Here is a 14590-nt window from a genome sequence, read left to right on the forward strand (position 1 = left end):
ACTGGGTGAGAAACTTAGCTAAATAAATATGATTTCAAACTGCATTGAAAGCCTGCCACCTAAAGTAGTTACTTCATCTCTAGCAGCAAATTTTCCCCAATTTTCAGTAGTTCTGTCAGAGCAGGAATTCCCTTCCATGCAATCTTCCACCATTACTTTGTGGGTTGTGAAAACATACTCAGATATGTTTTATCTACATATCTCAACAATCTACAATAATCAGATCAATAATATTGATCTTTCTGTGATCAATAATCAAGAGTGGGGGGATCGGTCTTCACCCTCATGATATCCAGACAGAAATCCTATTTTATCACCCAAATGGAACAGCTTATCTCCTGAAGGATAAGTTGCTTTCTCTGACCGGATCAGTTAGCAAGAGTAACTCACTTGGTCAATTAAAGCCACCACATGCAACATTTAGCAACAAAATGCTATTTAAAAGCACACATTCAATCTCTTCCTAGTGTTCGTCTTTCTGTGATCTTAAAAAGTGATATAAAAACTTCAAGTGTCTTATAATTTGGAACTGAGGGATATCAGATTCTCATAGTCCAAAATCAGATTGCCTTGAATGTATCAACCACATTCTTAACAACATGGTAAATTTTACGATGAAGAAGATGTTGCGCTACCATGAACGTATTTGATAATATACATTAGATTCTGGAGTATTCATTGCTAAATTTTATTTTATTTATTTTATTATTCTAAATTAATTTATTGTTATTCATGAGCTGCCCATCTTGTCCAGAGATGATTCTGGGAAGCTTATAAATATTAAAACTAGTACATAATAAAATAAGAAAGAGGAATAACTAATTACTCAGTACTGAGTGACTGATGAGAACAGAGACGGTTTAAAATGCAACTGATTTTATTGAACAACAGCAGAATAGCTAGAACAACTCTCGGTTCCTCTGACAGCTTTTTATACCTGACCTATCAGAGGGGTAACCAATCGGCTGGCTGCAATTCTCCGACCAACCGGCAGCCGCGTCATATCCAATAGGATGGCTGCTCCCCTTGATGGACACCCCCGCAGTCGTAGCTGTGAGGACTTAACACTAATAAGAATAGCAAACTAGCTATCAGAGGAGGGGAACATTAAGTAAATGAATAAAGATGGGATCAATCCAACAGCCACCCCCAGAATGTTGAACCCCAGTTAGGACCAGGTTTTCAGGCCCTTTCAGAAGGCCAAAGAGGAGGGTACAATTCTCACTTCCAGTAAAAGAATATCATGAAAGGCAGGGGCCAAAACAGGCTCTTCTCCTAGACAGCATCAGCCAAAATTCATTGATTGATGGAGGTACAGACCATGCCCCTCTGCCACCATGTGGGGTGGACCCCTCCATTGATCTGAGGGGATTCATTTATTACTCCTTTTCTCTTAGTAGTTCAAGTCAGAGAACAGGAGAAGGCTGGTTCTTCTCATTTTATATTTCTACAATAATTACCATTTGTGATAAATTGGAGTAAGAGAGCAACAACCTTATAGTGATCCATGGTTGATGATAAGTGACGAGTTGGATCACCACAATCCAAACTTAACACCTTAGTTGCTATGATATACTTGCTCCTCTCAATAGCAGCTGACTGGCAATCCTTGAACTTCCTGCAGGGATGGGAAACCTTTTCCTCTGAAGGTCATGTGGCTTGTTTGATAGTACAGAGTTTAGTCTCCTATTCAGAAATGTATCTTTGTTTGCTTTTGTTAAGACATTAAAATTTAGTAACTGGAGCTGTGGGGATGGCGCAGTGAGCCACAACACACAATTAAAGCCGATTGCTCTTGCATGAGGCAAATTGGAATGTGATTGGTTGCTATGGGTGTGAAGGGGGAGGGGGAGTCTCCCTTTTTCCGCCTTTTTTTTCTGTGTGCCTTGTGTGGTCTGTGATTTACCTCATGAGGCTCCTGTTTGCCTGAATATCTAGTTTTCTGTATACATTGATGTAAAAGATATTTATTTAGCATGACACCTGCTGCCCAATTCCCTGACAATTTCCATATATGTAAAAGTCATTTTGGCATAGCCTTGATCCCTTTCTTGTAGCAGTAGCCATAGCACTAAGACTTCTATATCGCTTCAAAATGCTTTACAATCGTCTCCAAGTGGATTACAGAGTCAGCCTCTTGCCCCGATAATCTGGGTCCTCATTTTACCGACCTCAGAAAGATGGAAGGCTGAGTCAATCTTGATCCTGGTGAGATTTGAACTGCTAAATTGCAAGCAGTCAGCAGAAACAGCCTGCAGTACCTCCAGTACTGCATTATAACAAATTTGTGGCTCAATTGTGATCATATGTTGGAAGCTACCTATAATATCAAGGGAAATTTCTGATTTTATTCCTTGCGATTTGAAATGGGCGATAAAGGTAAGAAGGTAATCAAAATATTTCTCATTTTGCAGACCTTCTGATCGTCTTTAATGAGCACCAAGATTTTTCAAGCATCTTTGAATCAAAATTACAAAAAAGTGTGTGTGTTACAATAAGCATTGTGATGCAGATAAACATTTTTCTAAACCTTCTTCACTTATGCTGTTCTTCTACTCATCTTCTGTGGCTTTGAAGATTTTCAAAGCCACAGAAGAGCCAAGGTGGTGCAGTGGTTAGGGTGCAGTACTGCAGGCCACTTCAGCTGACTGCTATCTGCAGTTCAGCGGTTCAAATCTCACCGGCTCAAGGTTGACTCAGCCTTCCATCCTTCCGAGGTGGGTAAAATGAGGACCCGGATTGTTGTTGCGGGCAATATGCTGACTCTGTAAACCGCTTAGAGAGGGCTGAAAGCCCTATGAAGCGGTATATAAGTCTAACTGCTATTGCTATTGCTATTGCTATTCAAACTGCAATGAATCAGATAAAACTGTGGAGTCTATCTTGTAAAATGATGACACTGAGTCATGAAATAATTGTAAAATATAAACTAGCTGTATATGCACAACAATGGCAAAGCCTAGTGAATTGTGGAACAGGTTTTCATGACTTCAGGTATTCCTCAAGAAATAGCTATAGCTCGTGGTTCTCTTTGCTTCCATTCCAAGATGATGATTCTGCACATGTTTTTACTCATAGGTAAGTCCTATTGAACTCAGCAGGAACTACTGCTAAGTAAATGCACCAGTGAAGCAATATTTTTAAAAATGACGATGGCAGAGAAACCTTTTCATAAACTAATTCTCCTTGAATTGTAGGCTCAGTTTCAAAACTGCCAGATGTAGCCATTAATGACTTTCATTTTGATTCCCCCCCTCTGCATATTATAATTTGATAGAAGGGGGCAATGATCCTATGAATTCCATTTAATGAATTGAATTTGTGTAGAATTAAATTAGTCTTTATCTCATTATATCCCATTGTGTTGCCCTAATTCCACCTTGTACCAAGCCAACCAATGTTTGACTCCAAAAGCTTGAGTATTTCTCAACGAATTAACCCCCTTGACAATCAAGATGGAAGGATTTACTCTCTGACAGGAGCTAGAATGACTTTCCTCAACATATTCCTGATGTTTTCGATTACAATCTTCCAGAGCTGCAGCCTTCCCAAATCCTAACCAACCAACACATCCAGAAATAGGCTTTAGGACAGGTGTGTCACACTCGATTTCACTGAGGGCTGCATCAGGGTTTTGTTAGACTTCGGGGGGGGGGGCAGGGTGAGGGTGGGCAGGGTGAGTGTGGGTAGCATGATGTCACTTGTGTCAGAGGGCATTTGTGGCAGCTTAAGCGATCTGCCAGCGAAAACAGGTTCCTGAGCTCCATTTTCACCTGTGACAGCTTACTGCAACCTTCTGCCAGTGAAAATGGAGTACAAGGCCCTCATGAGCTCCATTTTTTTAATAAATTTTAAGCTTTTTATAATACAAAACATAAAAACCAAATTTAACATCAATTCTTCCCATTTCTAAGGTATATCCCCTTTTGTTTAGCATCTTACATACTTTCCATTCGTTTTTATTTGCACTTTCCTCTTTACATTTATAATTTTTATAATTTAATATTTACATATATCAATATTTTATTTTCATTGGTTATTCCTATTCTCTAACCACTGATACCATCTGTCCCATTCTGTATAGTATTCTTTTTGTTCTTTATCTTGCAGTTTGAGCATGAATTTAACTATTTCTGCACAGTCCATTATTTATTTAATTATCATGTTTTCGGAGGGTATGCTGTCTATTTTCCAGTTTTGGACAAAAGCTATTCTTGCTGCTGTCAGCATATGAATTATGATATAATTGATTTGCTTTGTAAATGTTCCTCTAATTATTCCTAGCAAAAACATCTCTGGTTTAAATTGGATTTGAAGGCCTGTTATTTCTGGCAAACAAATTCTTATTTTACTCCAATATTTCCTCGCTTCTGGACAACTCCACCACATATGAAAGTATAACCTGTTAGATTGGGTAAAGGAGGCACACAAAGACTTCAGTAACAACAGCTTTTTATTGCAAGTCAAATAAACATCCGGCTAGAGAATGGTCGGGCAGCATCCCCTTTTAAAGGAATCTGTCAGACCTCTTGACCAATGGGATTCAACCTCTGTTCCCACTGGAACAGAGGACCCTGCTGGAAACCTCTGTCAGTGGGGGGGAATATCTTAACACCCCTCCCCTCTAGGATGGAACAATCTAACTGGTGACATAGTCATGCAGTTAGGCAGGGTTTTGCATAGCTCTGCCTGACCTGCGCAATTCAGTTTTGGTGGTTCCTTCGAACAAGTCAGATGGACCTGTTTGTTCTGCAGTTCTGCCCGATGGAATCACCTGGAACTTTTCACAGGGTGTGACTGGGGCTTATGGAGTTGCTTAGAGATCGTTGCAGACCTGGGTCGAAGTGAGATAAGTCTATTCTCGGGCTTGAGTTGGACTTGGGAAGAATGCTATTATGTTTTGTGAGATTTTGACTGGTTCGTGCAGGAATTACTGTTGGTTGTCGAAGCACTGAGTTGGATATGCGGCTACGGAGTTGGTTTATATGCCTTCTCCAATTTCTACCGTCGAGTTCTACTGTGTATGACCGAGGACTGGTAATTCCAATTACGGTTGCAGGAATCCACAATGTTCCCCCGGTGTAGTTGTGTGCGTATACCGAATCTCCTATGGTAAAAGACCTAACCTTGCTTGTGGAGTCAGGGGGTGTTTGCTACATCCAAACTATTACACCTCAAGTGATACCTTAGGTGGTAGCCCAAGAGGAGTTCATAGGAGCTTCTCCCAGTGGTAGCACTGGGTGTGATGTGTTGAATTAGTAGTTAGTGGTCAATTCGTGTTTGCCAATCACCTGGGCCCATCTATTGAGGGCCTCTTTTGCGGATCTTACCATTCTCTCTGCCTGATCATTGGCTGGATGAAATGGCTCAAACAGGTCTTGAATGGCATAGCCGTGAATTGGGCCATTTGTCAAAGACTAGGACATCAGGCAGGCCATGCATGGAGAAAAGTGTCTGTAGTACCTTGATGACCGATTCCGCTGTAGTAGAATTCATCAGGACTACTTTTAACCATTTTGAATAAGCGTCCACAACTATGAACTGGCCATGAACTGGTCCAGTGAAGTCAATGTGTACTCTGGACTATGGTGCTTGTGGTCACTCCCACTCCTTAGCGGGTGCTTCTGGGGGAGCCGGTCTGGACTCCTGACAGGACATGCATGTAGCCACCCATTCTTCGATCTCCCTGTCCATGTTAGGCCACCAAACGTAACTCCTTGCTAGAGACGTCATCCTGACGATTCTAGTATGCCCTATATGTAATGCTTGTAATACTGCAATGCACAGTTGGTTGGGAATGATTACCTGGTTTCCCCACAGCAAACACCCATTAATAACCGACAGTTTATCACGTTTGGCACAATACATTTTGAAATCAGCCCCAACAGGCCTCTTGGGCCACCCCCTCCACACCCAATTCAAAATTTGCTTTATTATGAGGTCCTTTGCAGAGTGGCGTGTAACATCACTAGATGAGATGGGTCCGGTTTCCAGGCAGTCAATGAGGAGGACCATGGTCTCAGGGGTGGGGTCGGCGAGGTCTTTGGGCAATGGGGAGTGGCTCAAGGTATCCGCATGCCCTAAAATGGAGCCCGGTCCATGTGATCATTCGGAGGGATAATGATACTGGGGTGGGAAAATCCCCAGCCAGTAACCTCAACAATGGTTTGTGGTTGGTAATCAGTTCGAAGTCCCGGCAGTAGAGATATTCGTGGAATCTCTTTACTCCACCCACTGCAGCCAAAGCCTACAGTTGGCTGTAGTTCTGCTCTGCGGCAGACAATGTCCTGGAGTAAAACGCAATGTGGGCTTCGGTTACTTTGGGCATACGGCGGTTGAGGACAGTGCTGACACCTAAAGCGGAGGCATCACAGGTCACCACCAAAGGCAGGGTCTGGCTATATTGTACTAGGAAAGAATCCACTGACAAGAGTTGTTTTACTGCGGCAAATGCAGTGGCTTCAGTTTTGCCCCAGGACGATTTCATGTTCTTTGCTAGGAGGCAATGTAGTGGCTCAGTAACAGTGGCTTTCTGTTTGAGAAAGACACTGTAGAAATTAAGGAGCCTGAGGAATGCCTGCAATTCGGTCTGATTGCGAGGTGTGGGGGCGTCCTTAATAACTTTAATTTTTTGTGAGGTCAGGTGGATCCTAGACCCATCGATCATGTACCCTAGGAATTCGACTTTGGGTACATTGATTTGACATTTTGCTTTTTTGAGGCGGAACCCCTTGTCTCTGATTCTAGCCAAAACTGTACGTACGCATTTTAAAAATTGCTCTTCATTTGCAGCCGATATCAAGATGTCGCTGAAATAGAGGAAGACTACTGGGATCCCCTGCAAAAGTCGTTCCATGATGTTTTGGAACAGTCTGGGGGCGATACTAATGCCAAATTGCAGGCAGTGGCATTTAAATGCACCCCTGTGTGTCACAAGGGTTTGGGCCTGCATGGTAGCACCATCTACAGGCAAATTGTTGGTATGCACCATATCCAATTTTGCAAAGATTTTTCCTGGGCCAAGCGAATGCATTAGGTGCTGTACAATAGGTACAGGGTAGGCGCTTTATTGTAGTGCTTTATTAATTGTGCAGATGCGAACAGACCCGTCAGGCTTGAAAGGTGTCACAATTGGCATGCGTGATCGACTGGCTCTAAGATGCCCTGGCTTACAAGTTTATCAATTTCTTTGTCAATTTTTGTATGGAGAGCGAAAGGTACTCTCCTGGGTTTTAGCCTAATTGTGGCTATTTTGGGGTCAAAACTAAAGGAAATTGGGGTTCCTTTGTACTTACCCAGACTGGTGCTGAAAACGTCCTTGAATTCCTTAAAGAGGGCTTCAGCGGTGTCCTCCCCCACGAAGTTGACTCTGGTTACTTCCATCCCCAAAGCTTGGAACCAATAAAACCCCAGTAAGCTCTGAAGGTTTCCGCTGACCACCCTCACAGAGAGGTTTCACAGAATTGTTTGTAGTTTACCCAGAAGGTACCTTGGGCCACGATGGGGACCTGGTTCCCCTGGTAGTCGTGCAGGCAGATGTTGGGGCTTCTGAGGTGTCACTTTTGTAAGTTGAGGATCACTTGCTTTAGGACTGTCCATGGGATTATGGTCAGTGATGACCCAGTGTTGATCTCCATTTCGCATGGAGAGTCCTTGATGAGGACAATGGCTTTCAGCTTTTTGGGGCGCCTGGGGCTGCTTTGTGTAGCAGATGTGAGATTGGTGATTCTATCATCTCCTTCTGACTCGTGTGGGTACTTCTTCCAAGCCCCTGGTTTGGGTCACTGACCAATGGGATTCAACCTCTGTTTCAGCCGGAACAGAGGACCTTGGTGGAAACCCCTGTCAGTGGGGGGGGGGATATCTAACATAACCCATGTTAATGTTTACATTTCCAACATCTAGGACTCAAATTTGGATAAATCTATCTATCTATCTATCTATCTATCTATCTATCTATCTATCTATCTCTCTCTCTATCCATTCATTCATTCATTCATTTCATACCCATCTCATGGTTAAAGGCGACTCTGAGCAACTTAAAAGATAAAACTCAAAACATTTGACAATTATAAATATAAGAACATTAAACTAAAAAATTAAACAAAAATAATAATAATAAACCCAGGGATTTGGAGAGGTTTGTTTTTGTTTGTTTGTTTTATTTTATTTATTTATAGGCCGCCCTTTTCCCTGAGGGGACTCAGGGCGGCTTACAATCAAAAAGGAAGGGGAGTGTAGGACAATACGAAAAAAGAAATGTGCACAAAGTAAATTAGACAATAAAACTCAACATTCACTCAGCATTCGGGAGGGGCGAAATAAGATTATCCCCAGGCCTGACGGGTTAGCCAGTTCTTGAGGGCTATGCGGAAGGCCTGGACGGTGGTGAGGGTACGAATCTCCACGGGGAGATTGTTCCATAGTGTCGGAGCCGCAACAGAGAAGGCTCTCCTCCGAGTAGTCGCCAGTCGGCACTGACTGGCGGATGGAATACGGAGGAGGCCAACTCTATGCGATCTGATGGGACGCAGGGAGGTAATTGGCAGAAGGCGGTCTCTCAAATAGCCAGATCCACTACCATGGAGCGCTTTATAGGTGGTTAGTAGGACCTTGAAGTGCACCCGGAGACCAACAGGTAGCCAGTGCAGCTCACGGAGGATCGGTGTTATGTGGGCGAACCGTGGTGCGCCCACGATCACTCGCGCGGCCGCATTCTGGACTAGCTGTAGTCTTCGGATGCTCTTCAAGGGCAGCCCCATGTAGAGCACATTACAGTATTCCAGCCTAGAGATCACAAGGGCTCGAGTGACTGTTGTGAGGGCCTCCCGATTCAGGTAGGGCCGCAACTGGCGCACCAGGCGAACCTGGGCAAATGCCCCCCTGGTCACAGCTGAGAGATGGTGGTCAAAAGTTAGCTGTGAATCCAGGAGGACTCCCAAGTTGCGGGCCCTTTCTGAGGGGTTTAAATTTTGTCCCCCCAGCCTGAGTGATGGTATGGTGGTCAAGTTTTTGGGAGGGAAACACAACAGCCACTCGGTCTTGTCTGGGTTGAGTATCAGCTTGTTTGCTCTCATCCAGTCTTTAACGGCTTCCAGTCCCCGGTTCATCACGTCCACCGCTTCATTGAGTTGGCACGGGGCGGACAGATACAACTGTGTATCGTCCGCATATTGGTGATATTTTATCCCGTGCCTTCGGATGATCTCGCCCAGTGGTTTCATGTAAATGTTAAATAGTAGGGGGGATAGGACCGACCCCTGTGGCACCCCATAAGTTAGGGGCCTCAGGGACGATCTCTGCCCCCCCACTAACACCGACTGCGACCTGTCCGAGAGATAGGAGGAGAACCACTGCAAGACAGTGCCGCCCACCCCTATCTCCCGCAGTCGTCGCAGAAGGATACCATGGTCGATGGTATCGAAAGCCGCTGAGAGGTCCAGGAGAACTAGGATGGAAGCATGGCCTCCATCCCTAGCTCTCCAGAGATCATCAGTCAATGCGACCAAAGCGGTTTCTGTGCTGTAACCGGGTCTGAAGCCAGACTGGAAGGGGTCAAGATAGTTAGCTTCCTCCAAGGTACGCTTCAAGATAGTTAGCTTCCTCCAAGGTACGAGGATAAGCCATCATAGCGACATTTTAAGGTTTTGCCTGAGAGACAAAAGAAAGTGAGTGAATGTTATCTCCTGTAGCAAGATGTTCTGAAGGGGAGGAGCAATGGCAGAAAACGTTCTTCTTCTGGATCCCACCAACTGAAATTCCTTGGCAGAAGGATCTGCAGAAACCACCTTCTGCCAGCGTGAGTGGGGAAAGTTTTGGGGGAAGATGATTCTGTAGATATTCTAGATCCATGAACTGAATGACTTTAAAGATAATAATCAACATTCTTAATTGCACCCAGAAACAGATCAGTGCAGCTCTTGTAACAAGGTGTTACATATGATATCCAAGGAGCCTCCAAAATGATCCACACCAAAACTGGACAAATTGTTGCTTCCAAATACTCTTCAAAGGTACCTTCCAAATACTCTTCAAGGGAAGCCCCTGTAGAACACACTACAATAAGTAGTGGGAGATGGACCATAGTTGGCAGCGGGATTCTTGCTGCTTTCAAGGGTGAGAAGGTGGCCATGGAGTCACAATTCGAATCAAAGTGCAGTCTTCCATTTCTTTTTTAAGTTGAAATCTGAAGAGTTATCTGAGGAACACTAATTTGTGAAATCCTAATTATAAATGCTAAAATCTTAAGAAAAGCTTTGGTGATTCAGGATATTTAGGATTCTTATTTTTTGATCCAGAGCTGGACCATTAGATAAGACTATAAGATGCCATCAAGTGCCAGGGAAAAAAGGCAATAAAATATAAATAAGGGCTTTAGCTTCTTCATTCTGTTCAAATGTTTCCTTTGCGGAAGTGATTAGGGTAAATATGTCCTCCTATTATTTTCTAATTCCTGTCATGAGAAAGCTAAATGTCACAATGTCTATTTATTATTACAGGTTCTTGGCATGGATGAGATTTACTCTGCTAAATGTTTTATATTTGTTTTTCAAGGATTGGGACCATATCCAAAAAGGCAATGAAATGCCATCACAAGTCATATGAAAGTTTTGTAAACATGCACTGTGCCAGGTAAGGTTACATGATTATTTCCATCACTTCTATGAATTGATCTAACCTTTTTCTGAAGGGGAAAATGGTTATGGGAGCTACATATGTCTAACATATTAAAGAGAAAGATTAAGGGGGACAGGATAAGTGTCTTAAAAGTAATTGTGGGGCTATCATAGTGAAGAGGGCATTGACTTATTAAAGAGAGATCCAAACTAAAAGTAAGGATAAATTTTCTGACAATGAGAACAATTAATCAATCGAATGAACGTTCACTGGAGATTTGACTGGGATGGTATAAGACTCGTGACTTCAGCAGGTAATCGGACTACAAGACCTCTGAGGTCCCTTCAATCATGATGATTCTATATTCTGTGGAACCAGCCAACAATAAAATTGATGATATTATCTAATGTGTTAATGAAATGTCCGCAAGAAGAAAGGACCCCACAATATTCATAAGCAATAGCTGCTTTAAAATAGCATTAATATCAGCATTATAATATAATAGCTTGACAGTAGGAAAGCCTGCATCAATAATAATAATAATAATAATAATAATAATAATAATAATAATAACAAAACAACAACAACAACAACAACAACAACAAAAACAACAACAACTCCGTCATTGCTGGTCCCAAGCCCGGATGAGAAAGGAGGGTTGGGATCAGGTTGCCAACCCATTAAAAAAAAAATGCCAACCCATATAACATGGTGAAAGAAACAAATAAAAAGTCTATACCGCATCGGTCATCACGTGGATTAACAAGGGCCGCGGCAGATGTTGAGGTCCCTGGGCATCCATCGAGAAGTGGGCTACCAGTGGACCAGCCAACAAAATGACAAAAATATAGTGCAGATGAAAACCGTGCCATAATGGCCTATTATTACAACTCAGAGCCAGAAAAAGAGGCTATTTAAAGCAAATGTATAAATAATGGAAACAACAATATCCAGATTCAAATGTTAGTGAACAACGACTAGCAGATCAAAGGTGATTTATTATACGAAATAAAGCATTTAGTGAAGTTGAACTTGAGGAAATTCAGGCAATTTGCAAAAATAAAAAAACAACATCACAAGCGGAAACAACCAATACTCAAGACACAACTAAAGACATTGTAGTAGAACTTCCAGAAGAAGATGTCGGGGAGGAAATAACAACATTACCACCAGAACCAGATATCATTGAGCCAACTGATGAACTAACTCAAAAACAAAAAGAATGGAAGGACAAGATCATGGAGCATTTTCTGTCTAATGAGGAAACACAATGTTTACCATCATTAAAAACTGTGGCTAAGAAAATTTTGGCCCTTATTATGAAAATGGTTAATGCAGTGCTTTCAACAATCAAACCAGAATCCATCTTGGAAACAAATAAGTTAATGTACAGTGCAGCTGTAATAGTCACTAAAGAACTTGGCATTAAAATCAAAGCACCTAGTCACACAATGGAAAAAACATCAAAGCCAAAGTGGAAAATCCGATTAGAACAAAAAATCAAAAAATTAAGGGCAGATGCTAGCAACTTAAATAGCAATAGCAATAGCAGTTAGACTTATATACCGCTTCATAGGGCTTTCAGCCCTCTCTAAGCGGTTTACAGAATCAGCATATCGTCCCCACAGTCTGGGTCCTCATTTTACCCACCTCGGAAGGATGGAAGGCTGAATCAACCCTGAGCCGGTGAGATTTGAACAGCCGAACTGCAGATAACAGTCAGCTGAAGTGGCTGCAGTACAGCACTCTAACCACTGCGCCACCTCGGCTCTTTTTAAAGAACATGCATGGGCAACGGTTTACAAACAGCAAAATCATAGATCAGCTAATCAAAAGATATAGATTGGATACAAGAAACATCAATGAAACTGTAGAGATTGTAAAACAAAAATCTACTGAAGGCCCAACAGACAAAACAAGAATACAGAAAAGATGTGATAAAATCAAGAATGGAGAGTTGGCAGAACAAAGCACTGCATGGCCAATTTCTGGAAAAAATAAAAGATAAAGTGGACAGTGAACAAACTTAGTTATGGTTAACAACAGGTACATTAAAGAAAGAAACAGAGTCACTAATCCTGGCTGCGCAAGAACAAGCTATTCATACAAATGCAATTAAGGCCAAAATCGAAAAATCCTCTGATGATGCCAAATGCAGACTTTGCAAAGAAGCTGATAAAACTGTTGATCACATGCTCAGCTGCTGTAAAAAAATCACGCAGACTGATTATAAATTGCGGCACAATTCAGTAGCACAAATGATCCATTGGAATTTGTGCAAAAATTATAATATTAAAACAGCAACAAACTGGTGGGAACATCAGCCTGAAAAAGTCACTGAAAATCAGATGGTCAAGATCTTGTGGGATTTCCGTATACAAACGGACAAAATACTGTTGCATAATACACCAGACATCACACTGGTTGAGGAAAAATAAGGTCACAATCATAGACATCGCAATACCAGGTGATAGCAGGGTTGCCGAGAAGGAACATGAAAAAATCGCAAAATACCAGGACTTAAAAATTGAAATTCAACAACTATGGCACAAACCAGCAGTGGTAATTCCAGTGGTAATTGGCACACTGGGTGCTATTCCAAAAGCACTGGAATTACATTTAAAACAGTTAAAAATTGACAAAATCACCATCAGTCAAATGCAAAAAGCCGCACTGCTTGGATCTGCACGCATATTACGAAAATATGTTACGACGTCTTATGCCCCTGGGTGGGGCCCCACTAGTAACCAATGCCAAATCTGGCAAAACAACTGGCCGCTGTGAAACAAATCTGTTGTTGCGATAATAATAATAGCAACAATAATAATCATTTCTAGGTCCTTGGTTAGGACTACAGCTGTTGAGCTGTCAAGCAGCCCCAAAGGCTGTGAATCTCACCAAAGTTTAACCAACAACAACAACCACAAAAAAACCCGATTACCAAAAGATTAAGCATAATAATTGTTTCACAGTTGTTTTGTTTTGTCTCTTACCAGCATCTGATTGAAAAAAAACAGACAAAATGAAATTAAAGGAGATTAAAAGGAGATTAATGCCAAGGAGAATTTGGAAAGAAACCATTTTCTTCCCTGATCTGTCTCTTTAATTCTTTGCTTTCTCTGCTTATTTTAATTTTATCTTCCAAAGCTGTAAAGGGTCATAATGTGGTTTATACAACATAAGAATTAGTGTCAGTCAAGAATGCACACATTTGACCTGCCAATATAAGAGACATGACTTTGTCACAATCATCTTGACACTCTCTTACCAACAGCTATGGACATCCCTGCAGATGTCCATAGCTGCAGTCAAAACACATGAAATTTGCTGGACCTTGTTGGTGGTGGTTAGAATTTGGGGAGAAATTCATTAGCAAAATGAATAATAAATGAAGTCATAAAGAGCCAGTTGGTATAGTGGTAAAGATGCTGGTATAGAAACCAGGAGACTGTGAGCCCATTTAAGGCATAAAAGCCAGTTGGGTGACTTTGAGCTTCTTTGTTAGCCCAACAAAACACATAAGGTTCCCCAACAATGTTGCTATGGAAAATAGGACAACGAAAGAATATAAGGAATGTTCACCACCTTGACTTTATTATAAAAATAATAAAGGTGGGGTGGTGGTTGTGGAATCTAAACATAAACCAGAAATCAAGAAGAAAACATGCGGCCATAAATCATATAGATGTAGGAGAAGAACAGACAAAGCTGGAGAATGGAATTAAATGTGACATCAGTTTGGAGTTCTTGCATTGCCAAGCCCAGCCTTCCATGAATTTCATTGACCCTTTTCTAGTATCAATTTAGTGTTTACCATTAGTTAATTCATCTTTACAATGGCAACAGTGTGCTTTGAATTCAATGGTTTTGTTTAATTGTGCCTGCATTGTGTTGAATTCCAACATGACAGTCACTCTCTGCCAAAGTTCCGGCAACTTCAATTCCCCCTATCATTCCACCTCTGTTATAAGAA

This window comes from Thamnophis sirtalis, unplaced genomic scaffold (genome assembly GCF_051295495.1).
Source record: "Thamnophis sirtalis isolate CommonGarterSnake01/CBP01778 unplaced genomic scaffold, rThaSir2_p1.2 scaffold_2, whole genome shotgun sequence".
Lineage (NCBI taxonomy): Eukaryota > Metazoa > Chordata > Lepidosauria > Squamata > Natricidae > Thamnophis > Thamnophis sirtalis.